Below are 13,824 nucleotides of genomic sequence, written 5' to 3' on the forward strand. Positions count from 1 at the left end.
AAGAAATCCCCAGAACCTTTAAAATTTGAAGACACTTTGTGTATAATAATCACTTAAAAACATTCTTGAACACTGCAAGGATTTTAAAATTTTTCCAAATTTTCCACATTTCCTTATTGTGATTTTTTTATTTTTTATTTATTTAATATGTGGACGGCCTTGGTAGCTTCTCACATCTGCTGTGAATTTCACGGCTCAATTAGAAGTGTATTTATTAAGGAAAATGTTCAGTGTGACTTTTTTTTATTATTTTCCCTGCTCTTTCAAAAGGGGCCACTATAGTCTCAAATACTGGGGTAATTTACAACCTGTACTATAAATTGGGTTTATAAATTTTATTAACAAAAAAGCCATTTGTGTATTTATTGGTGTTAACAATCACAAGCGGAAAACAAAACAGGATGTGACTGAAGGGAAGTGCTGCAGTGGTAAAAGCACCAGCACCACAGAATCATAAAGATAAAGGCCAAACATTTTCTCTGCTCTCCAGTCATGTTGTCTTCTGGCTGAGCCCACACACACACACACACACACACACGCACGCAGACACACACATTCACTTCCGTGGATAGATGCCTTTTATAGCTCACATGACAGAGAAAAACTCTTCTATTTCACCTGATTGCTGTTGCCTGCCGGGCAGTTATCATGCTATTGTCATTGTTACATTGGTGGAACTAATGGATGTGATGGGAGTGTGTTTGCCAAGCCTCTTACATTTGAATGCAGCGTTGTTACACACTTTGCTGTAGAGCTATGTTCTTAAATCTGTTCCACATAAATTATGATAAATTGTGATTTTTCTAACACAATAAGCAAAGGAAATTAACAGGTCTCTGAGGTTTGTTTTACAGACATAAAAATAGGAACCAGTGGCTATTTATTCCACACATTAAAAAGGAAAAAGAACTAGCCTGCCCTCTTCAGGCCTGGAAAATTATATGGACATTTTAAAACGCCTGTGTAATGAAGTCGATCAGATTCAGCAGCATGTTCCCTGAATGTCACCAAATCCAATTAACCCAATAGGTGTGGCAGGTGCAGTATTGCATGTAACACAGCAGGTATACTGCTATTTTTTTCCCCTCCCTCTTGTGTTATTTTTTTTCCTACTTACAGTTTTTTTCTTTCCTCCGAAGCCCTGAAGGAGAATGACTTACTGAACTCACCAGATAACTTATTTGCAACTCAATTTGTTTTATTAGCCCTATTCCTCTTCACCAGCAGCTGTAGCTTCTGTTGAAGCTAGTTACTGCCCGTGATAAATAAAAAAAATAATAATAATAACAAGAGGAAGAGGGATAACTCCAGATATCCGTTTCTTTGTGTGGGTGTGTCTGTGCAGTGCATCTGCAATTTGTGACAATTCCCAACCAGAAGCTGGGATTCTCTGGGGGGACTCCCAGGAAATTACACCTTGCTCTCATATCATTCCATCTTGGCTGAGCCTGTTGAGCTGCTCACTTCCCCTCCAACTCCCCTCCACTCTCCTCCTGACACAGTTACTCCACCACTATGCTGCCGAAATGTTACACCAGCCCAGTTTTTTGAAAAGCCATTTCATTTTTCACTCTTGTCTGAGACTTGCAGTAATGGGCTCCTCTCACTCCGCATGGTTTCATCAGTGATACACATTTGCTGCAATATTTGCTGGCCTTTTCTGACCTCAGACAGTGGATGCAATTATGACAGGCCTAATGCCCCACTGAACTGCACTGCCACACTGCTTTTAGCCGTGCTGCACTTCATATGCCCCGCAGGGTTAACCCTTTCCGGTCCCTTAAGATTCAATTTAAAAATGACATTACTGGATGTCAGTTAAAGCTGGCAATTTAGAAAGTGAGAGCATTTCAGAGATGTGCTTTTGCAATACTAAAAAGTGTAAGTAGGAAATCAAGAAATGACATATGTAAGATTACATCGGACTGGAAAAATGAATGTGTGGCTTTAGGAAACAACATACTGTTCCTACGCATTTGGTGCCAAACCTCTAAGATGTTTATAAGGCACTGTCGATTTTTAAAACAAAAGACTTTTTTTTTTTTTTTCCTGGCGCATTTAAAAATGTATCATGATTACTTTCCCTAAAGATCTTCTACACATGTAAAGCAGATGAGCTTTTTGAAAAGTAAATAGGTCAAGTGGACGGATTCCTCCTGAGCTATTCCCCAAAATAGAGTCTTTGTCTGAAGCACTTTTTGATCCAGGTTATGGGACAATAAGACTCTTGACTTCAAGGGGGAAAAGTGGCCTAAAACAATGGAACCAACATAGCAGAGTCCATACCACTTTGTGAACATATGTGACTTTAGCAGAGTCAGCTGGAATAAATGGGCGATTACTCAAAGTTTCTCAATTGTGAAAATATGTTTTTACCGTGGTTCAAATCATCCACTGTTACCCGTTGACTATTAAGCTAACTCAATAACTATGTTCAAACATTCCTCCTGCATGCTTACCCACAATAATTAGCTACAGTGGCAACTTGAAACTTTTTCACATTGTTGTCTGTTTTTTTGTGTGTTTTACAATCAACAAATGTGATGTAGAGAGAGTCTTGATTGGTGTTCAGCTGGTTCTGTCTGTTCAATGAAAGGTGAAAAGATAACAAAAGTCAGCATTTGCCTGGAATACATCCTCCTGTAATAAAACCGATATTGCGAGATAATTACCGTGGATTTTTATTTTTTTATTTTTTTACAGTATGCCCAGTGCACTTCTCCTGGAGGGGAGACTGTCAAGCGTTTGATGAATTTTAGTTTTTATTAGATCACAGTTAAACACAGCCTTACTATTTTATATCTAATACAATTACCCATCTTTATTGTCAGGGGGGCATGCAGTAAAACAAAAATATGCGCACATCAGCAGTGGCATACTAATGTAATACACAGTCCTTATGCGTGTTATGCATTATGCCTAAATGGTTTATGTCTTTCTTTTCGTGAGAAATTGTTTGCACAATCAGTGCTGGCCTTTAGAATTTAAAGGTTAAGTAAAATAAATGTGGAGCAAATTTCTTGACTACCCCTGATTTTTAAAAGAAAATAAATATTCATGAAGAATGTTTCATATAAAATGTGGGCTGCAAAAATAAAAGCAAATTGTAGGTATACATTCATCCATCTGAGACAGCACCTGACCTCTCTTTTCACATCTGCAGCTTCAGTATACAGTAGGTGTCCTTAAGGAACTCAGGAGTTAGTTTCTTGTTAAAGTACTCATATAAACTTCTATGTGTTTTTACTGAGATTTCTTAAGAAGGTACTAAATAACTTGGATTTATTTTGGAACTAAGGTTCTTTCAGACTAGATAAAGAGCATCTGTGAACATCAGCTCTTAGGATTTAGATCTGGACTTTGACTTGGACATTTAAAACAGGATTTATTTTTCTCCCTGTGCTGGTATTGCTGCCTGGAGAAATGCACTGCTCTTGGCCAAAAACAACCAATCAGAGCCAGGAGGAGCGTCTTAGCACTGTCAGTCAACCTTGTTAACGTGATGCTAAATGTTACACTGCTACAGGAAAAATACTATGGAAAAACTCTAATGCCAGCTAGCTGTAGTGTTCACAACAGCCTCTGCTGACGGGGAGAAGCTGTTGCGTTGCAGAGGGAGGACAGGTGATCAGCGCGCACATGGGCTTGATTGACAGAGTTAAGACCCTCCTCCTGGCTCTGATTGGCTGTTTCTAGTTAGCACTGTAAAAATCTCTGTCTTTACATTTATTCTCTGCTTTGTGTTCATCTGTAGATTGAGATTTATGGTTGCAATGTGTCAAAATGAGAAATTTTTAAAAGTTTGTCTAGTGAGACCAGGATAAGAATCAGTTTTACACATTCGTATTAGGTTACCTTTTATCCTCAGCAGAGTTATAAAATATAAATTAGCTATAGGGTAGCTACGGGTGTGTATTTCACATTTATAGCAGGCAAAAATCCACTAAAAGTGATTTCCAAGGCATCAGATGTTTTTCCACCAAACAGTTTACCGTTTATACGGTGTTTCCCAGTTTTAGTACATTTTGCTTGTGTATTGTATAACAAAAGAGCAGTAGTCCATCTCGATACTTACAGGCTCAGCACGCTCTCAGGTGCCTGTCAGAATGAGCCATGGCTGAGCAGGTGGGATTGTCCCACCGCAGAGATGTATGCATCAGGAAGCTGTAAATCCTGCACTGCCTTCCATTTGTTTACGCCTCCTGTTTCCTGCCAAACAAACTCCTAGATTTCCCATGAGAGCGGCCGACCCCACACGCGACATCCTCAGCGGACATGCTTTACGGGCGTCACAGCCAGATGAAAAGAGTTAAAACCCCATTTTTTAAAAAGGTGCGTTTGCGTGCTGTTCGACGGGGAGCGCGGCTTAGATTCAGCTCAATTATCAGCAGAAACAAGAAGACGTGCCATAAATCAGCGTACCAATTACTGCTGCCTTACTCTTGTGAATAAAGGTCTTGATTTATCTCACCAAAAAACAATTATGCTGTAATTTTGTTTTAATGTAAAATCCAAAGATTTTACACTCTAAGAAGTTAGTGCAGGGTAAAAAGAAAAAAAAAAGCTATTTATATAATTCTGGTGCTTTATAAATTAAATATATCTTTCGTCACAATAAAATGTTTGCTTTATTTAGTTTTTATGCAATTTAAAAAGCAAGATTTGTCTTTTTCATACAAGACTCTAATATTAATCTTTGCTCCTTCAGATCTTACAGCAAACCGTAGCTCTTTGTGTACAGAATGTGTCCTTTGAGAGTTCCAATTTCACATCAAACAAATGAAAATCTAAATTATGTCAGAGCCACAATCCCCTGTTGGATTCTATTAATTAGGTGAACTCCAATGTCACAATAAGCTTCTCATTTTGTCGGTTTATCTGGAGCCAAATCTGGTCTAAAACCTTGTTAGAGCGGTTTTGTGCGCGCGTGTTCACCTAATACTTGAGTTTTATGCCCCTCTGCCAGGATGTTTTATTAACGTGCCACCTCACAGACAAGACAGCATATTTCACGAGTGAAGGACGTGACCCTGATAGTTTATTTCCCATGATGAAATTGTCCGCAGGTTGATGACTTCGTAAATAAACAGTTTATGGAGCAGCGGTTCTTGGCTGGCGGTGACAACAGCAATTATTATTGTGTAATCATCACTGTGGAAGCTTCCTCAGATGTACAACCCTTTCTTTTTTCTTTTGAAGTAGTAACAAATCAGAGAGAGTTGAGAACAAATGCTTTGTCAAATGTCTTTATTTTGAAAAATGTGCAATTATTACGCTCCGTATACGTGTTTTTACATTTCAAAGCATAAACACCATAGTTACTTGCACCCTAGGTAAAGATGTGTTAAAAACCTTACTGCATCTGTCTTTAGTTTGCGATTTCTACAGGTTGCAGTAGGTCACTGGGAGGAGATAGATGAGGTAGATTTGTCACAGATTCCTTATCTCATGTTACACTGCCAAGATATAGTGACAATTTTAAGAAATATGCAAATAAAACATCTTTTTAAAGTTACCTTCTGCAGCTTTGGCAAATCAGTAACACCTTCTAATCCTTCATGATCTAGTACAGCTCTATCGCTGTTTCAGGTCAGAGATATAATCAGGTTAGGTGTTTGATTAAGCAACTGCAACACAAAACTTTCCACACATGTTTACCAACAAATCTGTCCACATCTGTATTTCAGAGACATTTTCTTCTAATATTAAATCATTGATGTAAGTCAGTACAGTTGCTTTAAGTCGTGTCGTGTCAATGAACAAAACTGTTGTTTGTTTCTCTGCTCCCGAGACACCAAGTTTACATGCAATCCTGACTTTAGAACAATAAGACGGAGAGGTCATGAAACATTTACAAATCTTTGTACCATGGAAAAAGCATTTATTTTTCATGGTCTTGCAACTGAAATACATGCTGTAAGTGGACTTTGTCAACAAAGGTTAAATCAGATGCACATAATTTATGGACCTTCTTGAAAACGCCACTGAACAGGAAGTCCTGCTGCAACAGCTGCCTTCCTGTTTCTTCATAAATTCAGAAAATCCACTTATATGCTTAGTTTATTTGATTATTTGAAAATATCTTCATTTGTAAAATTTTAATTGCAATTTATTTCTTCATGCCAGCTTTCTGTTCTGTAAGTCAACATGAGATGCAGTTCTCCATACCACTCACTTTAATATGCATTGTCAGCACAATTTACTGCCTATAGATTCCCTGTATAGCTAATCCATAAAGTCCACCATCCACATCCCCATGCCTACATTAGAAACTGTGTTGCAAAGGGAGGAATTAAAAGGTCCAGAAAGCAGGGATCTATAAACATATTATATCCTGTTGTTAATGGAAATGTCATCAACAGAGGTCTCACAGCTCTTATTGAGTGATGAGCCAATTTCCTTGACGCTCTCTAAACCACTCACATGTAAAACGACTAGAAATCTCCAGAATTGAGTGCATTAGCAGCAAACTGCCACGCCACAAAAAAACAAAACGACCAAATTTTCCAACCAATTAAATTTTAATGCTCCCCTTTTTTTTTTTCCAATTTTGAACGAACCACAATAAAAACACATTTGAGAAAAGCTCCTCTTGGGGTGCGATTAATGTCGTAAACATTTTTAGTGTGTGGTCACTCCCTGCTGGTCATGGGAGTAATCTAAACAGATTGAGTAATCGTGAGCTGTGTGTCTGTGAAGCCCAGATCAGCGGTTGAGTGACCGTGACGCTGACCATAAGTTCTCCTGAGGCGGTGGAATCAAGAAAGAGTCATGATCAAATCAGCGGGTCAGCCAACGTGAGACGACTTCGCCTTTTATTTAACCACAGGTACACCTTCAAACCTGTTAGATGTTTGTGCGTTTTACTTAGAATGAAGACACTGTATGATCATTAAGTGCAACATATCGCAATTCAAAAACATTTCACCTCTACAAATCTCTCTCATTTGTATATTTCTTTGGACAAATGATGGATATCCAGAAGATATCTCTTTACAGTGTGTTGCGAAGTTGTATGTATCCCTTCAACTCTTCCGCATTTTGTCACATTACAACCACAAAATTTAGTGTGTTTCCTTTCTAAATGCAGGTAAATCCTAGAAGAAAACATGCTAATGATTCTAAAAGACAAGGATCGACGTTCACCTCCAACAGGACAACCTTAAGCATACAGCCAAACCTACAATGGAATCATTGTACTTATTCAAAGTACAAAGACCTAAATACAATTGTGAATCTATGTCAAAACTTTGATATTTGTGGATGTTTTCTATTCATTTTGGTTATTTTGCAGAGAAGGATGAACAAAGATTTAGGCCTGTAGATGTGTGAATCCAAGAGACTTGCAGCTTTTATCACAACAGAAGTTTGATCTCATTAAATTGATGTTTTTCATATTGATCTTTGTGGATGTAACCTACTTTATAGCATGAAGTGGTTCTGCTTACTGCTTTTATATATAATACAATATTGCTAAGACTTGGAATTTAACAGTTAAGTTTCGCAGCTGATGCTTATAATGACAAATCAAATTTAAATTAGACAACACTGCACTTTAAATGAAAGCTTCGACTCCAAGCAAACCACGAACAGTAAATGAAACTTGGCTGGGGCCGATAAGCTGAGTTGAACTATATCCCTCAGTGGCTAAATGATGTTGTAGGGGTTTTTTAAAGATATCCAGGGATGATAGCTTCCCAGAGAGCTGCTAATAGAGTTGCTAGGGCGGCAAATTAAAACACTCCTCTCACTACAAAGACCCCTTAGAAGCAGCAACAGACACTGGAGTGCCAATATGACTTTCTACTGCTTACCAAAGCCTGCACAGATATATACATCATTTGAAGTAATTTGCACAAAACTGTGCCTTCCTCTCCCATCCACTTGTTCATACCTGATGCTATAAAGAGCTGACATAAAAGAATAAAGTCTACCAAAGAGTAATGAGCCTGAACACGAGCTAAAATCCCTCAAACAGGAACACAGAGATGGAGTTGTCATGTTGGTGCTTGATTTCTTAATGCAACGCTGTAAGTGATGCTGAGTAGAACTAAATGCACACCTCGGTGTTTAATGTAAGGCCTGGGGACTAAAATATTTTTATTAATTAATAAAAATACAATTTGAGTGTCATTTTTCTCAAAGTTGCAGGATGATTTCAAACTTGTTCTTTTAGCTACAAAGACTTGTAAAAATATCGAGTTTCTAGGTATTCAGCTACAGACACAGAATGATAAAAACATCCTGGGATTATGTAAAAAAAAAAAAACTTTTTTATGTTCAAGTGCCTTATTATGTGAACTTTTTTGCCCTTTATCTAAGTTTTTTGCAAATTATAATGCATAAAAAAACACAAAAGATAAAACAGGCGGGTAATAAAACAGCCTATATGTGATATAAAACTAAATAAACTAATTAAAAGCTGAATAAATGTGTCCTGATGCTTATGAAAATCTGATGAGGGTTTGAATAAGAGCTGTTTTTTCCACATATTCACCGATTAGGTAAGCTAATTTAAACAAGCTCTGTTGTATTAAACAGATGACTGCAGGCACATTTACTATTTTGTATGAACTAAATGCTTAGGCTATTTTACAGCAAAAGTGACAAAAATATATATACTCAGTTTAACAGATGTTCACCCATTTTTTCTAAAGTTTAATAAAATAAATATTTTACCCACAAATAAAAAAAATAATACATTGATTAGTAGCTGCAACAGAGATCCACCCATTCATTGTCTTTGCCAGCCTGTCTTTGCAAAGTTGCAAGGATATTTTTTTTTCTGATGGTTCTCATATTTTGAAAGGCCACGCTGACCCATGCATAATTTCAAGTTACATTATTTTTCTGAGATCCAAAAAGGGGAAACATGAAGTCACAGTTCAATAAGAATTATTTCACCTCACAGAAGGCTGAGTTTTTACTATTCTGTCCTTTCAGTAACTCGGATAAGAAACATCTGAAGTCTTGGAGCTGCCGTGAAGAACTCAAAGGGGTAAAACTGGCTCTCATCACCAAGGTTCAGGTGGAGGAAACCCTGAACAGATTGTCAGCTCATCACTTTGCTCACAAAACCTCCTTCATGTGCTTGAGAGCAGCTGATCGGCCTAACATATGATTTTGAATGTTGTCAACACACACACATATGCAGTGGAACATACAAATCCCTCGTTTTGAGCAAACCGTGTGAACAATTTCCCCCAATGACAAGCTAACAACAAAACTGGCCATCGGGACTGCAGGTTTCCCTTTCTTTGTTCGTTTTCTCTTGTCTATTTTGAATTTCACTCAGATATTAGTCCAGTGGCCTGTTGTACAACTAGAAAACCCCTTGAATAGGCTGATGCCAGTTGGCATGGTAACCTCATGTGTGCTGATTTTCACTTTGTCTCCTCCAAATGAGAAACGGGGAGCTCAGCATGACTCTGAATATGTTCAGAGTTGTATCGAACAAAAAAATCAAGCTCCTGCTGTTCATGATGCCGTAAGCAGCTCGACCTCTCAGCCTAAATGATTGTGCTTTAAAAGTAAGATGTGTGTGAGAAGGGACAGATATCCTGTAAATGTCTGACTCATTATATCTTGGGATGAGTGAGCTGCATCACTGTTGGCACTCCTGTCTCATGCGCTGACATCATGGCTTAAAGAGCAGTGATGATGATGAAAACTGTTTACATGCGAAACATGACGTTGAAAGTTTTATCAAATAGGCAGGAGTTAGACAATCTCAGTCAGCAGTCGCATCCGATTTAATGTTAGATTGGTCAAATTAATGAAGTGAGAGAAAAAAAAATCTGTTTTCCGACACCGCTGTTTTCCGTCAATTTACCTCCCACAAAGAGACAACAAACCTTCACATTATTTTCTGCTAGCAGATGGCTCTGAACTCTCTAAATTGAAAAAAAAAGAGTGAGCTCTAAAATGTGAGCTTAACCTCTTACACCCTCAGGGGGTATAAATAAATTTAAATCTTAACATTTTGGGCAAAACCTTTATGCGGAATAGTTTTTGAAAGATTAAAGCCTCTTTTAGCGGATAATAAAAAAAAAAAAATTTAAAGGCACGTGGAGCCTTTGTTTACAGAGCGAGCCGAGGTCAAGTGGCAGCTGGACCCACCGGTGGGTCCGTCGGGTTCTAGGGGTTAAACCTCCAACACTATTTAATATTCAGTTAGCCGTTTTGGGAAAACTTCTTGTTTGTTGAAAATAATACATATATTCAAGCTACGATGCAGTTATAAATTATATACAAAGTGAACTGGAATAGCCATTAACTATTAATCAGCTTAGTTTGGGAATCCAATGTCTTTTTTTCAAGATATTATTATTACTTAATTCTAACCACAAACTTCAACATTTTATTCGGACTGTGGTTGAAACCAACACAAAGTTGGGTGTAACTGTGAACTGAAGGAAACGATACATGGTTTTCAGGACTTTTGTCAGATAAAGTGCAAAAATTTATTTTTATTTGCATTCACTCTCCTTACCAAAGGTATCCATATCCTAGAAGAATTGGATTGGTATCTGCAGCAAAAGGTGGTTCTTGAAAGTACAGACTTGGGAAGGTTAGTTCAGATTTCTGGTTTTGAAAAAAAATAAAATAAAATCTTGAAAACCGTGCAGCATTTTCATTATCTTCATATTTATCTCAAAGAAATGGCTCTCTATAGAACCCTGCATCATTAGGAGTGTGGAAAAGTTTAAGGTGATTTTGGCACTCAGTGAAAACAAAGCAAACCCTTTTTTTGTAACATCCTCCAATCTGCCACTAGGGGGTGCAAGAGTAGAGCAAAAGATATCGAGCTGTACAAGAATGGTGTGTGAAGCTTTCCGTTTAACATTTCTTAACACATTGATTTTGACTCAGAATGACTGACATGAATCCTCATAAATCCATATAAGTGGACATTTCCATAAAGCTCTTCTGGACTCTCTTTATGTCTCCTCCTTTAACAGTGGTGAGAATAAAACAATATATTCTCAGGTCTTTGAATGTGCTGCTCATAGATACAAGATGCAAAGTAGTGCTGAAATTTGACTGGACCATCAAGAGAACCTGGCGATTCAGAAGACTTATAGACGCGTCAAAATTTTTGGCTGAGGGCTTTGCAGTTCTGTGTTTACCTGGACAGCATTTGTCAGTAAAAGTCAGTGGGTCAGATAATTGAATGAAAAGAGACAGATGGCAGCAGCATTTACTGCTGATTACATGGAGGCCGTAAACTTGCTCTCAGTAGCTGGGAGGGGTGCCAAGACCAAGCCTATTAAACCACCAGAGCTTGAATCTTAGAGGGTTGCTGCTGTTCAAGGAAGAGATTGCAACTCAAAAAAGAAAAGAGACTGAAGTCATCAAGACCGGCAGAGTATTCATAAAATTACTATGTAGTTTAAAGAAGCCAATATCTGACATTGCATTCTGTGAAGTTTCTTACCTGTAGGTCCTCCAGGAAGATTTATGACAAAAAGAAAAATCAGTGCGTTTTCTTATTGTGATGACATTTGGAATTCAGCTGCTGTCACTCACGCAGAATAAAGGGCACCGATCGGAGACCCCTCGGCTGTAGAAATATTGCACAGAGTGGCCGTATATCTGCACAGTGCAGTAAATAAAAATAGTATATGCTGATGTAGGGCCATGCGCAGTGCCACAGGACGACTCTGCGCAGAAGAGCAAATGCTTCTCTGCAAAACCTGCTGGGAAATGTGTTCTAACAAATGTTTCATGAGATATAAACTTTAGCCTTGTAACTGGGTGAGGCACGAACATGTAAACATATCAGGCTCTTAGAGCCGATACCTCATAATAAAATTTGAATATTTAGCATCATGCCGAGAATGTATTGTTATATTTACAGCAACTTGATAGGTACACCACAGTAAATGGATTTTACACAACACATCAACAGTGATTTAATATAATGAAATTTACAGCTCGGCAATAACCGGGTGTGAATGAGACACTTTCTCTCCTCTGCATTCTCTCTGCTCCTTATTCATTTACATTAGCCTGATGTATCGGCTCCTCCGTGTGAATGTGTGATATGTTTGCTGATTATTCTGATGTATTTTTCCACCAACTCCACAGGACAGACGATCAATATTCCAATTACAGGTAGGTTTCCCTTCTTGACCTGCAGAACAGTGAGCATCAGTCAGCATCATTGTCAGAAAGATTCCCTGCACAAGGACGTAAAGTTAGTTTGGAGCACGACGTAAGCAAATATAGGCAAGTGGAAGTGGGTTAGAAAACAAAGACGTAAAATTCCAATTCTCAGAGTTCTTGAAGGTTTATCGAGTTTCTGATAAGAACAGTGGCAAATACTTCTGCTGAAGTTACTCTTACTGAATAAATATTGATTTTTTTGTTTGCTTTGCTGTAAAAAAAAAAACAAACAAACATGTCTGTATTTTTTACAGAACACATATTATCTATAAATACAAAGCTATGAGCCAGACTTTTCTGTAGAATGAAACTCACTTAAAGAAAAACACATTGTGATCAGTTTTGTTTTGCTGTTTTGTTGGAAAGTATTATTTAATCAAGATAAAACAATGAAAGGAAACTTGCATATATGCCTCTGGTGACATCTGGTATAGACTAATTGAGATGTTATTAGTGAACGTCCTCCATATATTCCAACTTCTGCTAAAATGATCCTCCAAGGGCCCCGGTCCTTTAAGCTGGACTTGTCTGCGATCATTTTCACCATTAGAGTTGAGCGCTGAGAGTCCTACAGAGAGCTTCCAACTGCATTACATTGAAAGGTTTATTTTCCCTCTCGCTGCATTCTGACTCAACTGCATTGACCGGACAGTAAAGTGAGTACAATAAACTGTCTGGGGGGAATGAGTTGGCCTGCATCAGCATAATCAATTTCCTCTGCTGGTGCTGTTCCTCCAAAATAAGGACTGTTCACAAATCACTGTGCTTGACCCTGAAGTTCAGATCTAACGCCCTGTAACCTCCCATCTGTCGTCATTTTTTCGCTCTTTCTGTGTATTGGACACTAATGGAGACAGACTCTTCTCATTTGCTTTGTGTTACCTCGTTTATAGGTTCCAAACTAAGTAGCTTGCTTCTGAATGGAGCAGGAAAGGCTGCTCTCACAGTTAAGACCCATTCATGGAAATCTGGATTACTTAGCAGACCAGGTGTAATAATTTGATTTCCTCTCCAAACTTCCTCTGGTTTCTGTTCTTCTGCTGTTTTCTGAATACATAATGGACTCACAACAGTGCCGATAACCATAAAAGGCAGTGAGCAAACATCCAGCAGAGGCAGGCCTCTTGAATAATTATTTGCTTTTGTTGTTTGACCTGAGTTTATTTTCTTTCACACATGCAGAAAAGGGACTGTTTAATTACTCTGTGTTTGCAGCTGCTGCTGTTTGCTTTAATCGTTGAAAATGACGGTGTACATACTTGCATGCATTCAAATCCTTATTCCACTCCTGTTTATAAATAATTAAAAAGGCAGTGAGATTTCAAATGCACAGAGCTGACGCTTTGTGGGAGGATGGAGCAGTTTGAGCTTTTTGCAAACCTTAGATCCCTTATCTCACTACTGTAGGCATACCCCTTTAGATTTTATCACATGTACTTTCACATATCTCCATGATTTTTATTTGAACTCTAGTTAATCATTTTCCACCAAGTAGTGTGTGATTGTGAAAATAAATTAAAACCATTAATTCTTTAGTTTTTTTTGTTTTTTGTTTTTTTTTTAATCAGTACTTTACTCCGCCCTTCTCATGCTGTGGATTGGTTAAGGAATGAAATGCATCTCTGAATAGAAACGTTGAAGTGTTACCAGAGGTCC

Source organism: Poecilia formosa, unplaced genomic scaffold (assembly GCF_000485575.1).
Source record: "Poecilia formosa unplaced genomic scaffold, Poecilia_formosa-5.1.2 Scaffold54, whole genome shotgun sequence".
NCBI classification, from domain to species: domain Eukaryota; kingdom Metazoa; phylum Chordata; class Actinopteri; order Cyprinodontiformes; family Poeciliidae; genus Poecilia; species Poecilia formosa.